Source organism: Numida meleagris, chromosome 2 (assembly GCF_002078875.1).
Source record: "Numida meleagris isolate 19003 breed g44 Domestic line chromosome 2, NumMel1.0, whole genome shotgun sequence".
NCBI lineage: Eukaryota > Metazoa > Chordata > Aves > Galliformes > Numididae > Numida > Numida meleagris.
This window is the reverse complement of record NC_034410.1, coordinates 106,605,729-106,624,373: the sequence shown is the minus strand read 5'-3', so window position 1 is coordinate 106,624,373 and position 18,645 is coordinate 106,605,729. Positions and strand designations below refer to the sequence as shown.

The following is an 18,645-nucleotide window of genomic DNA, read 5'->3' as shown; positions in this document are numbered from 1 at the left end:
GTCCTACAACTCATAAATCCAGCTAAAATTGTTATTAGAGTTTTCAGAGTACATTGTAGTTAGCACTAGCTGTGTAATGTTTAGTATAGCCAGTTAAATAGCTATCTGTTTTCCAGTACGCCTGTTCATGAAGGAACCACGGCCTACAGTACCTTACATTCCCCCTGTCCAAATTTGGCGTAGGACCCTGCATAACACTTGTCTCCGTTCTGCTCCTCCTGCTGTGCATGGGACCTGCTGTCGCATGCCACCACTTCATTTTGACCTGGGTTTCCTTCTGGCAGATGGTCTGGAATGAGAACAGTGCAATAAGAGCTCAGTACACAACTGTGTTGAACTCTTGTGAGAAAACATAGGCATGAGGGCAAGTAGGTTTCCCACTAAGTAATGCAACATATATTACTCTGCTAACTGAGGAACCCACCATCCCATTTACATATTTACATTTCCTAATGGTCAGTTCTTTCAATTACCAGGAAGAAATTTCTTTTCCCTACTGCTCCAAGCAAATACAAGACCCTCACTTCTACTAAGAAAGGAGGAATGAAGATTTCTGCTTCTCTTTACAAGAACTTTGGACGAAATAATTCAAGAGACTGCTGTAGGTCCAGAACAGGAAGGAAACCAGTCACCCCTTAACACATAGGAAAGAATGTCTTCTAGCCTGAAAGAATAAAGGTTAGATAAAAGGGGAAAGCAAGCCTGATCCCATTTGAAAGGCCTCAGCCTGGGGTTTAGAAACTGTTTTTTATTAACTAACATCTAAACACCAGGAACACTCCACCAACATTTGTATGTGAAAATCAGAGACACTCTCATTCCATCCAATTTTTCTGTTCTTAGTAAGACTCAAAATGTCCAGAATAGGAAATATTAATGCAGTGAGGCATCCAAAAATATGACAAACAATGAAGAGAGAAGTCATAAGGATTTACCAGAGACAAAGAAGAGGGTGGGAAGACAGACAAAGACTCTGCAGACGTATGATCTTACCACTCTCCTTTGTTTAAATAACTTCTGTGCACCTTTTGCAAGCTGAATTCTAAACTCTCAAGGACACAGAGATTTATCTATAGAGACGATGTATCTTAATGTGCCCAGAACAGTTGGGAACGATCTGTGATTTGGCTCTTATTTTCTACACAAGTGGAGAATATCTAGTCTGCACAAGAAAGTCACAGGCTTCATATGACACTGTGTAACGTCCACCCCTAAAGAAAGTTCTTACGTATTGTCTCTGGCTAGTGGATTTCTAAAGCACAGGGGTGCATGGAATGCAGAATTAAGAAACACAATTTGGGATAGAGACCATCAACCAACACAGTTTCTCAAATACAAACAAAATGTTGTGGTTTTCTGCTACTTATTTCAGTGCTTAATCTCCCTCAGTCTGTTCCCAGACAGTATCAGTGAAGTGTCTTCCTCTGTGGGGTATTACTACATGCCTGGAAAGACCAGTGGCTTCCCAAATACCATGCATGTTAAAATTGAAAGTTCTCAGATTTAAATCCTCTCACTGAACTCATCCAAACAAATGTCAGTTCATACAACAGACCGTATAATGCAAAGAGATTTCTGGATCTAGATCCAAGCACATTTTTGCCAACTTCATTCTGATACAGCCTCAAGCAGCTCCACTAGCTTCAACTCTACAAACAGCAGTCATGTTAGCACTGTATAGCACCAAAGCAAACTAGCCCTGCTTCTCTTCCTCTGTCCCCAGTGGAACTAATTAGCTCAGCTGCAGAACTGTGCTGTAGCTTTCAAATCCTGAGATAGCTCATCTGGTGGTGGTTCAGGGACGTCTACATTGCATTACATTAAAAATATGCACTTTCATACACCTTCCCTTTCTCACAGCCACGACTGTCCATAGATGCAAAGCTCCTTGGGCATGATGAAAATGCCAGATAATAAATCTAAGAATATTGAGAGATCTGACAGCCCCATATATGCAACTCATATCCATGCGGTAACAGATTAATCCTGTATCGCTGCTCAAAAGGGAGTTTCTGCCCCATCACAAATCCCAGGTTAAGTTCTTATTTCACCCAGGTCCAGCCAAGCCATTTAATGCGTCTCCCACCAGCCTTCCAAAGGCTTAAATACAACTGTATTTGACCCACAGCCTTTAATGAACATGCATGAATACATACTAGAATGAATTTGGTGAAGCAAACTTTCCCATTGTTCTGAAATGGGTTAACAAACACTTAACTGCACAGGCTACAACTTTCAAAGAATATACTGTTCCCAGCTCACCCCCATATTGGTACCTACAAGGAAAAATCATAGAATCATAGAATCATCGAGGTTGGAAAAGACCTACAAGATCATCCAGTCCAACCATCTACCTATCACCAGTAGCTCTCACTAAACCATGTCCCTCAACACAACATCTAAACGTTCCTTGAACACCTCCAGGGTCGGTGACTCTACCACCTCCCTGGTCAGCCCATTCCAGTGCCTGACCACTCTTTCGGAAAAATAATATTTCCCTAACATCCAGCCTGAATCCCCCCTGGCGCAACTTGAGGTCATTCCCGCTAGTCCTATTGCTAGTTACACAAGAGAAGAGGCCAACCCCCAGCTCTCTACAACCTCCCTTCAGGTAGTTATAGAGAGCAATAAGGTCTCCTCTGAGCCTCTTCTTCTCCAAACTGAACAATCCCAGCTCCCTCAGCCGTAAGGCCTGCGCTCCAGACCCCTCACCAGCTTAGTTACCCTTCTCTGGATGTCCTCAGGGCCCACAGCTGAACACAGTACTGGAGGTGCGGCTTCAGCTGTGCTGAATACAAAGGGACAATGACTTCCCTACTCCTACTGGCAACACTGTTTCTGATACAAGCCAGGATGCCATTGGCCTTCTTGGCCACCTGGGCACACTGCTAGCTCATGCTCAGCCGAGCACCGACCAAAACCTCCAGGTCTGTTTCCTCCACACAATCTTCCAGCCACTCCGCCCCAAGCCTGTAGCGTTGCCTGGGGTTGTTGTGGCCGAAGTGCAGGACCCGGCACTTGGTCTTGCTGAACCTCATCCCACTGGCTTCAGCCCAGTGATCCAGCTGGTCCAGATCTCTCTGTAGGGCCTTGCTACTTCCTGCCAATGTGGTGTCATCTGCAAACTTACTGAGGGTGCACTCAATGCCCAAATGAGTTTCACTGAGGTCTAAGTAAAAAGTGGTCACTAAGATGCTGTTTTCCAGAGAACCGGATAGCCTGGCTATTCCTATGGGATCTCAGAAGGGCTGACTGCAGACCACCATTTATTTCACTCCCATCTTCAAAACAGGCAATTCCCAGACTGCTGAGAAGTAAACTCAAGAACTCCCTGCTTCATAACCCAGGTGTCTACCTATACTAACCCAACATCGTTTGCTGCTTTTGGTTTCCAGACTACATGTGATCCTAAAGTCACACAAGGTGCAGGAGTAGTTAATATTGCCTGCGTCGCCTTAAGTAATCCCTTAATTTTCAGTTGCCATTAATCCATGAAAGGAGAGCACAGGCAGCCTGAACTAGAACTTTCTTAGTTTGTTCTATCATGAACTGTTTTTTCTCAGTGGAATTGTGCACAAGCAGTAGAGATAGCTATGCCAGGAGAGGGGGCGGGAGGAAAAGAAAGAGGCTTTTTCCTCCTGAGGGCTTTTCCTCTTTCCTCATAGTTTTCTGCATGATATAGCTCCTCTTTTCACGGCCCAGCAGGGGATCCCAGAGGCCAGAGGCAAATTTTCTCTTTGGTCTTAGAGCATGTATGATGGATTCTTGTTTTAAGAACAGTTTATTAGTTGTTTACTCTTGAGTATTATATCATCACCATTACAGCAAAACTGCTCTCATTCTAAATTTCGTTTATTCTTTGGCACACAGGAGATGTCTTGGGTTACACAGCTAACATCTCTTTATGCACCAAAATCTATGAAAACCTTTCCATTGGCTCTGGTGGTGCCAGATGAAAAGTTGCAAAGGTGTTGAAAAAATGATCCCTTTCGGGCTTAATTCTGTTTCCACTGGTAAAATTCCCTCTGACACTGACAGAAGTTGCTTTCAGACCATTTATTTAAGCAGCTTTTTAGAAACCATGAAGGTATTCAGTTATCATATAAGCTTCTGCTTGATAATGAATGCTCATAAGCCTCAAAGTCTGTTTATGTTGCATCTTGTTAAAAGAAGTTATCACTAAAAAATGTCATTGGCTGCTGTTTATAATTTCACTGCTTACAGCTCAAGTAAGTTGCTGCAGAAATAGCCAAAGATAAAATATTTTGAAGAGGTACCCAGTTAGGGACAATAGTTATTTTGTTAAAACATAGTGTTTCCAAGTTCTTCATAAACAGGAACATTTCTGATCAGAAAATTTCACCAGTTAGGGCATGTACATATGTTGCATTGTAAAGCTTTGTACCTGTACTACTTTTAAACAGCCATTTTCAGCCTCATTTTTATCCAAGCTTACAGTTTGGGAAAACTTAACCTAGCCTCATCTCAGTGGTTAAATTCCCAAGTCTAAACAGCAAGTAAAATATTTCATTTTCCACTTTTGTAATAAAACTGAAGTGTAGAAAAAGAACCATTATTCAAAATGACTCCGTAGTAGCCAAAAGCGTTGATTAAATGTTACATGCTCCCTTTTTCACTAAGACTTTGCTTAAAATTTCAGACATTTATTTCATGTACACAGAAAATCAGTTTTCCATATACTTAGGGTCTGGGTAGGTGCTTTATCTTTATTTTGTTTTCTGTTGTTATGCCTGAAGGATTATTTTTCCCATCCCATAACAGGCTGTGTTATCATTTTCTTCAACGAGTTCAAGAAACTACAACCAGAAAACTCTCAATGTTCAAAAAAGAAAAAAGGCTCCTTTTATCTTATCTGCTCTACACACTTTTGTCTGACATCATCACAGGCAAAACTTTGTTCATTAGCAGAGAACTAACAAGTCTGCTACATTAATGAGTTGCAAACAGTTAATGAGTTTGCAAACAGACCTTACAGAATCTGTTTACAGACATCAGCATGAAAGAGTTTGAAAATCAAGAGTGTAACCTGATATTTTTCAGAATATAGACTTAAAACATTTCCACTCCCCATTGCTTGTCATTCCCATAAGCTTTGGAGACAGTGTGCAAAAATTTCAATACAGATGACCAGGCTTGTTTTGCAAAAGGTTTCAAACACAAATGCAGTTAAAACCAAAGGAGTTGATTACAAATTCTTTCAGGCTTGCTCCGTATAATTGATAAACTTAACTGATCCTCCCTTCAGGTCTGCCTCCGCCCCCACCCCGGGGACCAGAGATTCCCATATTCCAATACTTCGATTCACAGTGCATAACAGAAAAGAAATTAAAGGCAGGTTCTTAAAAAAAACGTAATTTTACACAAATATATGAACAGCTATTTTGAGATGTTTTACTATCTTTAGGTTTACCACTTGCATCAGAACAGGATCTAGCTATGCCAGTCAATTAATTTGACTATTAACCTTTTAATTTGCATTGAACATCAAGTATTAAAGTCTGAGATTTGGGAACCATTGTTTCCACAGAAAAGGGGTTTGCAATACCTTTGGATTTCCTTTTCAGGGTTAGCAGGATGAGGTCATTAAGGGAAGCCTGAGTCCTGTTATGCGTAACAGAACACTCCCATCTGCCTTCTTGTTCCTACACAGGTAATGCAGCCAGCAGGCAAATACTCCTTCTGTATTTACATCCCAACAGATGTTTGGCCAAAATTTTCATATATGAGCACCTGCCATTAGACAAAACAAACAAACAGAAAAAAAAACAACCCAATTAACAACCTACTTAAATGCTGTGATCATCAGAGGGGCCAGAAATCAGAGGTTACACCTTAGGTTCTTTCCTTGGCCTGCCAGACAACTCTGAGCCCTTGTCCCTAACACAAGCCAAGGCAGAAATGCTCGTGCAAAGGCCCAAAAAGACAGAATTAGCAGCAGCCCCCTGGGCAAGCTGGGTGGCACTGCAACAGAGCAGCAGGTGTGCCCATCCTCTCCTGCCCCACTGCAAAAATCCGGTTTCTGTTTTTATTAATTTTTTCCAAGTTAGTCATGCTTCATCTTGACTTCTTGTTTGTTTGTTTTGAGGAAGAACAAGGCAAGAGCCTTCCTGATGGCTTCAGATCCCACTATCACACACCACAAGTGGGCAAGAGCTGCAAAGGGAGCTGCCTGGGGAAGGAGCAGGGCTACACATCTGGGAGAGCAGCACTGCAGGATGCTTGCCACTGGGCCCCTTGAGGCCATTACACAAGCTCCTCCGCTCTCTCTAAGCACCACGACCTTCTCTGGGTACGAAGTAGGGATGTTTTGTTTTCTTCGAGCTAGGATGATTCCTGCCACATATTTGATATTAGAATCTCTCTATAGTGGTTTGCAACTATTCAGTCCCCTGGGGCTTGTGATGCTGGATCCACTAATGATTCACACAATGGCATTAATGTCATTCATGGATGAAACCACATTTCCTTACCCTACAGGGTGAGAGCGAGATGGGAAGACTGTGGCTAACATTAGGAAGGGACTGGGTGGGAAATAAAAATTGAAGTATTCAGGTCAAAAAACAGTGGGTGGCTAAGTAAAAATCCGTGATTTCTGATCATTTTGGAGGTGGGGTGAACAATAGAGATTTCGCCCTCAACTGCCTGAGGACCCAGCACTAAAAAAAATAGACAATAAATGACCCCCCAAGTGAGCAATTTAAAACCATTCTCTTTGAAAACAGTTCTTGAAAACGAGCTGGCAGAACAGCTAGATCTTCCCACAGCAATGCATCATGAGATCACGTACAAGGAAACAGCAGAAGCATCAAAGCATGCTTTACTAGAGCATGCCCTCATTTGCTCTGCTTTCCCAACTAGGCAGCCCAGGCCCGATGGAGGGGCTATGTGGGAAGGTGGGCCCTGGCAGCCACATGCTGCTTCTAGCCCTCCTGGCCTTCAAGTGGGAAACAGGCCTCTTTATTTTAATTATTTAAAATAATCACAGCAGACTGAAAGAGAGAACCTACATTTAATTGTGAACGTGCATGCATATGTTGAAAGAACAGTTCACATACTCACTTCCAAGACAGCTTGTACTGATAAATCATTGAATCATAGAATCATTAAGGATGGAAAAGACCACTAGTCCAACCGGCAGCCCACCACCGTGCCCACTGACCCGTGTCCCTCAGTGCCACATCTCCATGTTTCTGGAACACCTCCAGGGACAGCAACTCCACCACCTCTGTGGGCAGCCTGTTCCAATACCTCACCACTCTTTCTGAGGAGAAATTTTTCCTAATATCCTAATAACCTGAAACTCTACTGGTGCAACTTGAGACCATTACCTCTCGTCCTATCGCTAGTTACCTGGGAAAAGAGGCAGACCCCTGTGTAGGATCATCTTCCCCCAAAACACAAAAAGGAGGTTGAAAAAAATATCAAAAGACAAGCAAGATCCCTTAAGAAGTGCGTAGGAAGTAGTTACCTCAGGGAGATGCTCAGAGCTCTAGAGCAATCAGCTCTGAAAAGCACTGCAGAGAAATTTCCAGCAGAAAGGCCCGTTCCAAGGCTGGGATGGGCCTAGGTGACTCAGAGGGCCTTTCCAGCTCCAGGATGGAAGAAAGAGGAGAGCATTCCAGCTCCTCGCGAGAAAAGAAACAACACATGGATCAGATACCAGCCTAATAACCAAGGTGCACTTTCCATACTCTCAAAACGTCCCGGCTGAGAAAATACACATTGTTCACCGGTTAACAAAACACAATAACTGTCAAAAGCAGGACTCGCGCCTTGATTTGTGGCTGTAATTTATGACGCGAGAGAGCCTCGGCTCCAACTCCAGCCCTGTGGGTGCCAATCCCACCATGTCAGGAGCTGGCCTCGGAGGCAGTACCTCTGAGCCACGCCGCTGCGTAATTTCCCGGTGAAGTCCCCTTACGCCTACAAATCAGGTGCTGAAATCCCTCTGCGGGACAGTAAAAATGCTGGCACAGAGGACTGCCAGCGTAAAATTGTTCCTAAAAATGAGAAGGACAGGTCAAAGCCCCTTAAAAACCCACCCAGCCATGGTGGCTGCACAGCAGATTATATTATGCTTAGCTGGTGCGTGGGTGCAGAGAACATGGGACAGAGACTGTCTCCCTCACTACGCACTCCCCACAGCCCAGGCTTCGGCGGAAGATATAGGGAACATTTCAACCTCAAAGCCACAAACAGATCGGGATACACTGGAGGAGGGAGAGACAGACTGCTCTCTTTTTTTAATAAAAGGTAGGATTAAGGAGAGCTGGAGGTGGGGAAGGTGTAAAAAAAGCAGGCAGGCAGTCCTTACTCAGCTTCTCTCTTCTGTTCATTGCTCTGAGAAGTGGACAAGCCTTAGGAAGAAATAAGACACATGGCTGTGGGTAAAGGGGGGGAGGAATTAGAAACTGTAATTCAATCTAATATTTGAGGCTTGGCAAATGCACCTATGGGATTTCATGAAAACCCCCGAATCTTTTTCATTTCGGAGCAATTAACCAGATCCCAGCATCGCTGGCTCCAGTGAGCCGCTTAGCTCTCTGTTTTATTACCCATTTCCTTTCCCCCTCGCCAGCACTAGCTCCCATCCTCACACTTGGGAAAAAAAAGGGGGAAAAAAAGCCCCACACTGTTACAATGCCACAAAGGGGCCACGACAAACAAGTGCCAGCCAGTGCATTTCAGAGCAAACACAGAACACACATAAATGAGGCTCACATTTGGATTAAAACGCTGTTGTGTTCAGACATTTATGTGTGGCATAATTAAAAACATCCAGCCGTAATTTAATAGTTCCCACCAAGCACAGACATAAAGTCTAGCAATTTTGTCCCTCTGCATACTTAACCCTTTGAGACAGAAGGAAGAGGAGGCGGGGGCAGGGAGAGGGGAGAGGAAGCTGCAGCTCAGAGACAGGGATCTTCAGGGCGCGTTTTTCCCCCTTCCTTCATGTTACTCCATTTTGCTTTCTACTTCCTCTGATCTTTTGATTCTACAGAGAGAAAGCAAGTATCCTCTGGATGCCGCAGAAATAGGAATCACATTCAGATGGCATTTCTTCAGTTCAACAGCAGTACAGCAGAGTACAGGATTCTCAGTTTGCAGAGGATAACATCTGTAGCTGGATGCTCTGATTCACGAGTTGTGAAGATGCCAGATTTTTCAGGCTTAAAAATCCGCTACTAAAAAGACAGACTAATTTCACCACCATTACTCACCCTGAGCACAGGCTTTCTATTCAGAGTGGCTCCTCTAAATCAAAGGCAGCAGTGAGAGGTCTGCACACAGTACGAGGGTAGGAAGGACAAGTAAGCATCTGCAGTGCTGCTGAGCTTCAAGGACACACACCAGGCTGGGTTTGCGTCCCATCACTCAGGATCAGATTTTCAGTGAGGCATCTCTAGGGGCATTTTCAACCATGCCTGGCTACCAAATACAAGAGTAAGGCACCTGAGAAAGGCCCCATCTGCACCTCTGGAAATGTGAATGTACTAGCATTTTCCATGCCAGTTCCCAATAAGCAGATTTGGGATGATAACATTTTCCTCCACCCAAGGTATGCTATAAAGAGAAAGAAAGGTATTGGGATGTGCTCAAATGCCCACAGCAAAGATTAAAAAAAAAGTTAAAAAAGAGGAGAAAATCTGCTTATATTTCCAAGTGCTGCAGTCTTCATTTGGGCAACAGCCCATTACCTTGACTCCACTGCACAGCACAGCAGGACTTTGCTTGAACAAGGAACGCAGAATCCCTCCCTTATTCTGGAAGAGCAAAGACTGAAGGAAATACTGTGCATAAGTTTATAATCACTGTCCACTGTGTCCCAACATTCCATCAGCTGTATATGTAACAATTAGTCTAGGACCTTAAATCTATTGGTCTCCAAGGATAGAACGGTACCTATGCATACAAAAAACATATTTCTATCACCAGCTGTTCAGCTCCACCCTTTAATCACATTCTTGCCCAACAGAAGGTATGTGAAAAAATACATAGAGGGGAAAGGAAAAGGACTTCCAAAGGAATAATGTAAAACAGAGGAAACCGAGAACACTGAGAAACAAACTTAATCTGCACCTATGATTCTGAATTATAAGATACTTGAGTCCTCTCTTCAGCCCTTCTTCACTGCATCCAGGTCAATATTTACTGGCATGAAAATCCGCAGAAAACACACTTCAATCTTGCCATCTTGAAGAACAGTAGAAGGCATCTAACCTTCCACTCAGGATTAAGGAAGCCAGCAGTGCTGTGAACTTGTCCCAGCTTGGTCAGAAACAAGACCTTCAAAGTCCTGTTGCCTAATTGCAAAGTAGCACCCAAGGAGCCTGGTGATGCTCACAAAATGGCTCATAACCAATATCCAGAGAAAGGGGCTGTGAAACACAGCTTTCTAAAATACGTAAAACAACAAACAAGAGAAAATTATGAGCATCTTATGTGTATCTTGCTCTTATTATATATCTGTCAGTAAGAGATTATGTGTCAATTTCTTAGAACAATTTGCTCAGCTGTCCTACCAGGTGAGAAGCATCACTGTCCTACTATCAGCACAGCCAACTAACCACAGCTGTCGGGTAAAAGAAGGAACTGCCTTCCATACAGCTGGGTTTGTGAAAGGTGAGATCACAGAATCATGCAGTGATTCAGACTGGAAGGGCTCAACACAAGCATATCCACTTGGTACTTTAGAGCTGCTGGGCACTGCTTGGCTGCAGCACAGCTTTGGGTGGAGCCACACAGAACTGCTCATTCACATTTGGGGGCATTGTGTCCCTGAGAAATTAGGAGGGTCAGTCGGCCTGGTAAAGTGTAGCACTGATACAACCATACTGGTCCTGCCTCCAGAGTCATTAATGCTGTCTCTGTGCTCCACACAGTCATGCAGGTACATCCTTCAGCTCCATGCTCTTTCCCATCCCAACAACAAAGCCTTTCAGGCTGCTGTAGGAAAGAACAAAATTTAAGGTTCAGATGGCCTCAAGTGCTCCGAAGTGGAGAACCACATACGTACCGAGGACAGAAAGCTGTGTGGGAGGGAGTCAGGTAAATAAGTTCCAAATGAAATCCCACAAACTGCAGCTCAGGACTACTGAAGTGTTGGTTTTGATTGCCACTTTATTACTGCCTTTATGGCGTCTCAAATAGATTGCAGAGTGCATGGCATGCCAAGAGAGAAGAATGAGCCCCCCTGTCCTAGTAAAATCATGGGTCTCTTCCAACTAGAAATCCTAACCCTGATCTCTTTTTATATAAATAAAAGTCAGAGCAGGTCTTGCACTGTAGCAATTCCTTACAATGTCATTTTAAAAGTGCTCTGCTGCAAACCTCTCTGCAAATGAAAACAATCCATCTTCTCAAGGAATCCTGCAGAGTGTGTAACTTTTCAGGCAAGGCAGGAGTGGGCGACGCTGAAATGAAGATGGAACAGGGTGACACAGGACACCAGCACTTTAGGAGATCTGTTTTCTGCATACTGACTCTTACTAATGAGAAAAAGCTCCGCTGTGCCTTGAGCATCATGAAATTGCAGACAAGAACAACTAGCTGATGGTGATTGCCAGCAGTGCCTCTTTTCTTTCTCCTTACCTCCGTGGGCTAGCACAACACATGTAACATGGACTGCTAATGTGGAGGCACCCAACCAGCTCACTAGCAAACCTGCCAGCCCACTGCAATCATACAATCATAGAATCATAGAGTGGCTGAGGTTGGAGGAGACCTTAAAAACCATCAGGTTCCAACCCCCTGCCATGAACAGGGTTGCCAACCACTAGATCAGGCAATGATACAGTCCTGAGAGCACAGCCTAGGACAATAATATTTTACATTGCACATTATTACTGCCATGAAGTTTCCCAGGTAAAAATAGTCGAGAGGCACTAAAAGAGTGGAAAGTCAAAGAACGAGCAGTTTTTATGCATTATTGAGCCAGAGCTGGTATTCTGAGGCTCCAGCCAGGCTTAGCAAAAAAAAAAAAAGTTTTGTCTTAGTTTTAATAATATGGGCAAACTGGAAAGCTGCCATCTTTCCCCTATAGCTATTCTTCTTAAACTTCCATCTACCTTCACCGTCAACCCTCATTATGATGCAATAGATAGAACCCATGTATAAGATAGAGGTGCCAACATTATGAAAAATGAAAAGCAATCCTATCTGTTCTGTAACCACAGCACCCCGACATCACTGCAGTGAGAAACACCTCCACATCCAGGCCAAGCCAGTGAGGTCAGCCAGCCTTCCAGCAGCACTAACATTACAGAACGCACTTGCTGCTTCAGAAAGCTGTATCACCACCAAAATGCAACCACTGCCAGGCTGCAAGCAGGCAACTGACTCATGCCTTGCTGCACAATGGTTACTGCAGGACATAATTATAGTCAAGAACTCTGCAACAAACCGCTACTCTTAAGAAAGAGCATAGCGGCTTCTTTAATGTCCATGCAGAGCAGACAGGGACTTGGAGTCCAGCCCTGCAAGCTTGACTAAGCACACTGGGAAGTATGTGAGCCATGCCATGAAGCTTCCTGGCACTGCCGTGGCCGAGAGCATGACACGAGGTGCAAGGGGCTGAGCTCACTCTCGGTGTGGCCCCCGGAATCGGGAAGCAGGCGATACAACCACAGCTCGTTTGGAAGGCCCTTTCCCTTCTCACCAAACTGGTAACAGTAAAAATAGGAATCGGGATCCAAAGTCTAAAAGAATGAACCATTGTTTTTCCTAAAGCCACGTTAAAAAAATAATAATAATCCCCCTATGTTTTTCTCCTGTGCTTTGTGTGCTAGTCAGAATGCACTTTCCTGGGAAATGCATTATAATAATGGGCAATGTTCAGCATCACATTTGAAGTGAGCACATCCCAGTGATTAAAATCCAGGCAACAGAAATAAACACATCAGCAGGACATGCAGCGCAGTACTGAATTGGGACTTCTTTGTTTTATGGCTTTCTTGAATGTTAAATACTGTGTGAGAAAAACATTGTTCAAACTTAACCAGCTGGATTTGGTTTCTTTTGAGTGTGTTACAATCCTCAGTAATAATTTTAAGCCTAAAATCAGAAAACCTGGTTGTACTGGTAGGAGACTAATTGCAGCAGTAAAAGGTGGCTTATGTAGCAATAGAGTAGTTTCATTTATTTTTTTAAGTGAATTTATTAGAAACTTGTTTTTAAATGGGTCTACTCCATGTTAAAAGTGGAACCATCTATTATGTTAAGCTGGAAGAGAAATGGTTTCTCTGTAAACAGCTTTCTAGATACCAGTGTTTTTTTCCACATTTCAAAGTGGGAGGAAAGGTTTAAATTATCAAAATTCTCAAAACTAAAGACCAAGAGCAAAGGGAAAAAAAAAACAAAACTGGTGTTCAGGGCCAACGCTTTGCTTTGACAATTTCAAAACATATCTTTTCAATGTGATTTCTTAAATATGCTATTAAGCCTAATTTTCTAAACAAAATTAATTTTGAATGGGAAAGCCATTCAGTGAGAAACTACCAAAACATTTGGACAGTTCCAAAACTTTATTTCCACAGTACTTTTCAAAGTCAAGCTATTTGTGAAAGCCAACCCTTTCCCAAAAACAGTCTCAATTTCTGTGAATCAGCATGTTCAGTGTTTGAAAACTTTATGACAAGAAAGGCACCAAGGTTCCCACCTCCCCAGACCTCTTTTCCAGGAGCCTGTTGGCCTCACACCCTCCTGGAAGCTGCCACTGCAGCAAGCAGCTGCATTTAGGTCCTGCCTATGACTGAGAGGCCATAAACCCCTAGCAACTGTGGTTCCGAATCCCACAAGCACAGGACATAGGTATCCGTGAAGCTTTGCTTTGTGGCATTCTACGAGACTGCTCTAGGTGCCTGCATCTCTTTTGGCTGCTGGGACAAGGAAAGGGGAAGGATGGGAGCGGGAGGAGGAGGAGGCAGGGAAAGGAGAGCAGTGCTACATGCTCCTCTTCAGGAGACAGAATTTTCTTTTTTTTAAAAAAAGGAAAAGCTCAGAAAGAGACCATATTCTACCTCTTATCCTGATACCCAGCAGAATTCTTCTGTCTCAGCAGCCTTGTACCTCTCCAGCCAAATGCCAGAATCTAAAAGGAAGAATATGGGGTATGAGAAACGCTGCACCTGCAAGCATCGCCTCACACCTACCTCTGGGGTAATGCTTCAGATCCTTCAGAGGTCACTTGGAGAAGATCAGCAGGAAGAGGAAGCAGCTGGCCATCCCACCCACAGCTCCTGGAAATCTCACGGCCCCCTGTACGAAAGTACATACTGTGATATCACATTTTTATTTTAATCACCCACACTGAAAAGCATTCAGATGGTCTGACCCATCATTCATCCTGCCTCACCGGACAAAGTCACTCGGGCTTCCAGCTCATCCCCATGCCAAGTCCCAGGCTTGACTGTCTGGGACTGAGCTGACAGAAATGTCACCTCAGGGCTCCCCAGCCCTAGCACCCGGAGCTTCCTCTCATCTGATTGGTTCCTTGCTCCTCGTACCAGAGTTGACAGCTGCTCTCATTACTTTGAGCTTTCCTCATGGAAATCCCAGCCCTGGCACAGAGGCTGGAAAAAACTGCCTGAATCTGGGGTAAAACTTCCTGTCCCACCCTCAGACCTGCTCAGGTGCTTGCATGTGCTAGCCTCACTTGTAGAAGCTGAGCAGTTGAGCCACGCACAGCAAAAAGCACACAAGAGCTACAGATAGGTCTGTACCCAAACAGGATAACATCAACACTTGGTTTCTAAGCTGACTGCAGAAATCAGACCAGACCATCCCACTCGCCCTTTCTCCAGCACTGTCGGCATTCTGTGTGTCTTGGGTGATTAAAGCCATCCAACCTTTGGCCTCATGCCTTATAACTCCACCCAAGGCATGTTGTAATTCCCTGGAAATGCAGTTTGTCATGCTTTATTGTTTAATTATACTCTGGCTTTATTTCATTGATACATGGCTGTTTCTTGACTAGTTACATGAGGGCTTTTGATGGCCCTGAAGGGAAGCACTGCAATCACTGCTGCTACCAGATCCATGCTGCTCACCACCTGTCTGCTACCATTTGCCTACCCTGCTCATGCTCCCACAACGAGAAGCATGGCCTACCACTTAGCACAGTGCCAGAAGCAACATCTACGTTTTTCATATTTCAAAGGGAAAACAGTACATCCCCAGACTCCCAATTATGAGTTATCCTTTACAACATCTTGGTAATTGCTTACATAAACAGAAGCAAACAAAAGAAGCAAGGGAGCATTTGCTGGAAATATTGGTTTTATCATTTTGACACAAGGAGGGAAGTACTTCTCTTGGTAGGTTTTTATTCCAAGTGACATCAGCAGAGACTAAAAAGAATGAGTGAACAACAGTGATGAAGCTGGCCAGTCATGTCCAGGTCTAGGAATGAAGTTTACAGTTTCCAGAAGTATGCAATTCTTAGTACACTGGACAAGTAAGGCAGCCTGATGTAGATTCTCTTCTCAAAGCCTGGCCTAGCTTAGCACAGCCAGAAATCTGTGGTAGCACCAGACAAGCTGACAAGGTGGCATCTGGCAGGAGGACAATTATTTCCACATTAAGAAGTCCAAGGCCATTATTCATACAAATTTCCATGGAAGTTAGTTGAGCAGAAGTTCAAAGAATTCCCCCAAAACGTAAAAGTACCATATGGGTATTTACAGTACATTGCAAAATATAATCAAAGTTGGATGATAAGCGATTGGATGAATCACTCTCATTCTTATCAGCCTTTCTGATCCCTTTCCTCTCTTTATTTTCCTCTACTTCGATCAGTCACATGAAATCTATCATACCTAGCTGAGAAATCCATTCTAACAGGAAACTGCTTATTTAGAAATGTGTTGAGAAGGAGGAATAACAAGCTCTCTCTCTAAACATCACATATTTCATTTTGCCCTTACAGAGATGGGAATTTGCCATTTGAAGCCAGCAACATCTTTCCCAGTCAACCAGTATTTCCCAAAAGCTAGTGCTGCTGTTTAAGTGTTGCACGTTAGGCATCCAGTGCTCAACAATAACAATTCTTTCTCTCTTGGCAGAGCTTGCCTTAGTTTGGATGCTTTCAGCTGCATTTGATGTCACAGCAGTTGCTATGCCCATCCAAAGAAATAATGCTAATAGAGTTACTCCCGCTTCTGCTAATGCAATGGACACCCAAATGTGTTTCCAAAACAGGGAGTAACAAAAATGTGATATGGATGTCACAATATATATATACATATATGGATATATTACATATATTTATATTGTCTAACTGATGAATATGTTCAAATTTGTGCAACGGTCAAATCTCAAACACGGGAAAAGCCAACTGTATCTTTTCTCATCAGTTCTTCCAGAGCCTACAGGAACTACACTGACATTAAGGAAATAATAATAACTTCATCCTCCTGGCTAACCCAAGTCCTTCTGAGTGTGAAATTGCTAAACATGAACCAGAACGTTTTTGTGAGCCTGCAGAAAGAGAGCCTGAAACAATAACTGAGAGGGTGTCTCTCCTGATTAATTGTTAATACAAAGGACTGCCTCAGGACACTGAAAATGACCATGCTGTTAACTATTTATTGCACAGGAAGGAGGGGGAGAGATGAGACCACCTCTTCAAACCCCAGAAAGCATGGGAATGAGAAAAGAAAGCTACAGTAACTGTTAATAAAATGCTGGCTAATATGTATGACATTTGCACGAGAATGTACTTCTGTTCCCCTCTCAACAGAATCCTGTGTCCACTTCTCACTCTGCATCCTATCTCTTTGATCCTTAATAAAAATTAACACTGAAATCATAGAATCATATTGTCTTGAAATTATTTGTACATGAAGCATCAGCAGCAAATTGGTTTTGAGAGTTAATTTGTAACATTTAAAGTAAAACATCGTTAGACATCACCACATACCATTGCATGTCAAAAAAAGCCAAAACCCTAAGGATTTTTGCCCACTCAACAAACTGGGAAAACTTTACATGCTGAAAGATACAGAAATAGCTCTGTATGTGTTGTGGGTTGCTCACTAGCCCATTTTCCTACAGGCCTGATGTTTCTTGGTAGTTATGGTATGACAAATCAATCATGAAATTTTTTCTTATAGCCAGCTTAAGGAGTCTGTCAATCCTACAGCTGTAGGGGATTGGAGAAACCATTTACAAAGTGGCTTCTAATTACGAACTTGATTTTTGAGGGGTGAAGTTTCACTGAAACATTTTGATGCTTTCATCACCCTTTGGACCTGCTTTTTTAAATGGATTGGCTTCCTATGAAACCAGTCAGTATTTAAGTAAATGAATAATTATTTTCTTGGCCTGTGACAAATAAGAAATCTGTCCCATACTTAAGCAAGTCAGTGATGGTTTCTGTTTAGTTCTCTGTCCTCTTCCTATTTATTCCTAAAATTTATTTGTTGTTTTGACTAGATGTGAGCTATTTTACGTAGACCTACCTGCAACTATTTCAAGATCTCTTTCCCCAAAGAGTAAACAGTAGAGTCTAGCACTGAATAACATACACTTGCAGCTGATTTTCCTCCCTAAACAAATTATTTTGCATTTATTACCATAGAATTTCATCTGCCATTTTGCCTGTCAGTCATTAAGTGTTGTGACCTTTTTCTGCTGCTTTACAAATACACTGATGTACCCAGCCTAACCTAGTAAGACTCTAGTGGAAAACTCCCTTTATTCTGCAAACTTCTATTTTCATTTCTCACATCCTCTTCAGAAGGGAACTTTCCCACTTACTGAACTACACCATCATTTTATAAGACGAATGGTGATGACGGTGACTCACAGTTGTTGGAGAGGCAGTACACCGTATCCAACTGCCCTCCATTGACTCCTTCAGAAATACTGGTAGAATTGTGAAGCAGGGCTACAAAACCATACGGGCAATATTTCATCATACATATCCCCGTGCCAACTCACCTAACCTGCATTACAGAACTTCTATCAGTCTGCCTGCCACAAAGTCAGACACTCTCAGCAACGCAAGCAGCCACCTTCCATCCTTCTCACAGTTAGGAATCATACTGCAGTTAACAATTTGGCAATTTCGTGTTTGCATCATTTAAACCCCTGGGTAAGCAGTACCTGTCCACAGTATTTGGAAAAAGATAGTGTTAAACTCAGCCTAATACTATTGTGCCTCAATTTGAGTACGTTTCCTTGCTTTATCTCCTGCAAAAAAATGTAACAGCTACAAGCTCCTCCATACCAAATATCACTATAATTTTTTGTGTTTTTATCTTGTTTTGAATGCTGCTATTATATTTCTTTCTTCTACCGAATCTACTGATATTCCAGCAGAGTTTCCACTTCTATCTTATTTGAAATAAAATAATTAACTTATTAATGTTTGGGGCAAATTTTCTTCAAAATCTTTTTGGCACACTTTACTATGGTTTGATATGCAACTTGTTAAAGTTTATTCCCTTTTGTACATTCCTTATTTGGAAAGACTTCCACTTGTTAAATTATGTCATTTTGTTTCATTCATTCTTTTTTAGTCTGTTTGGAAACTAATTTACAGACAGTGAATGCACACATCTTAGCAAACAGACCCCAAAGCAACTTTTTATACTTATGCTCCACACCATTTCAAGTAATTTA

At 42.8% G+C, this 18,645-nt stretch overlaps 1 long non-coding RNA gene across 5 annotated transcripts in view; it reads right to left on the bottom strand.

Moving 5' to 3' along the window:
* The window catches only part of LOC110394297, a 117,806-nt gene extending 99,471 nt beyond the window's left edge, over positions 1-18,335 (bottom strand). For 3 of the 5 annotated variants that reach the window (XR_002435536.1, XR_002435539.1, XR_002435537.1), the window contains exons 1-3: positions 7,490-11,258; positions 5,567-5,751; positions 153-289 (exon numbers count right to left, since the gene is read on the bottom strand). This is a non-coding gene — a long non-coding RNA (uncharacterized LOC110394297). Of the gene's footprint in view, positions 1-152; positions 290-5,566; positions 5,752-7,489; positions 11,259-14,039; positions 14,295-14,374 lie in introns of those variants that run through there. The other 2 variants (XR_002435540.1, XR_002435538.1) reach the window with 2 other exon arrangements.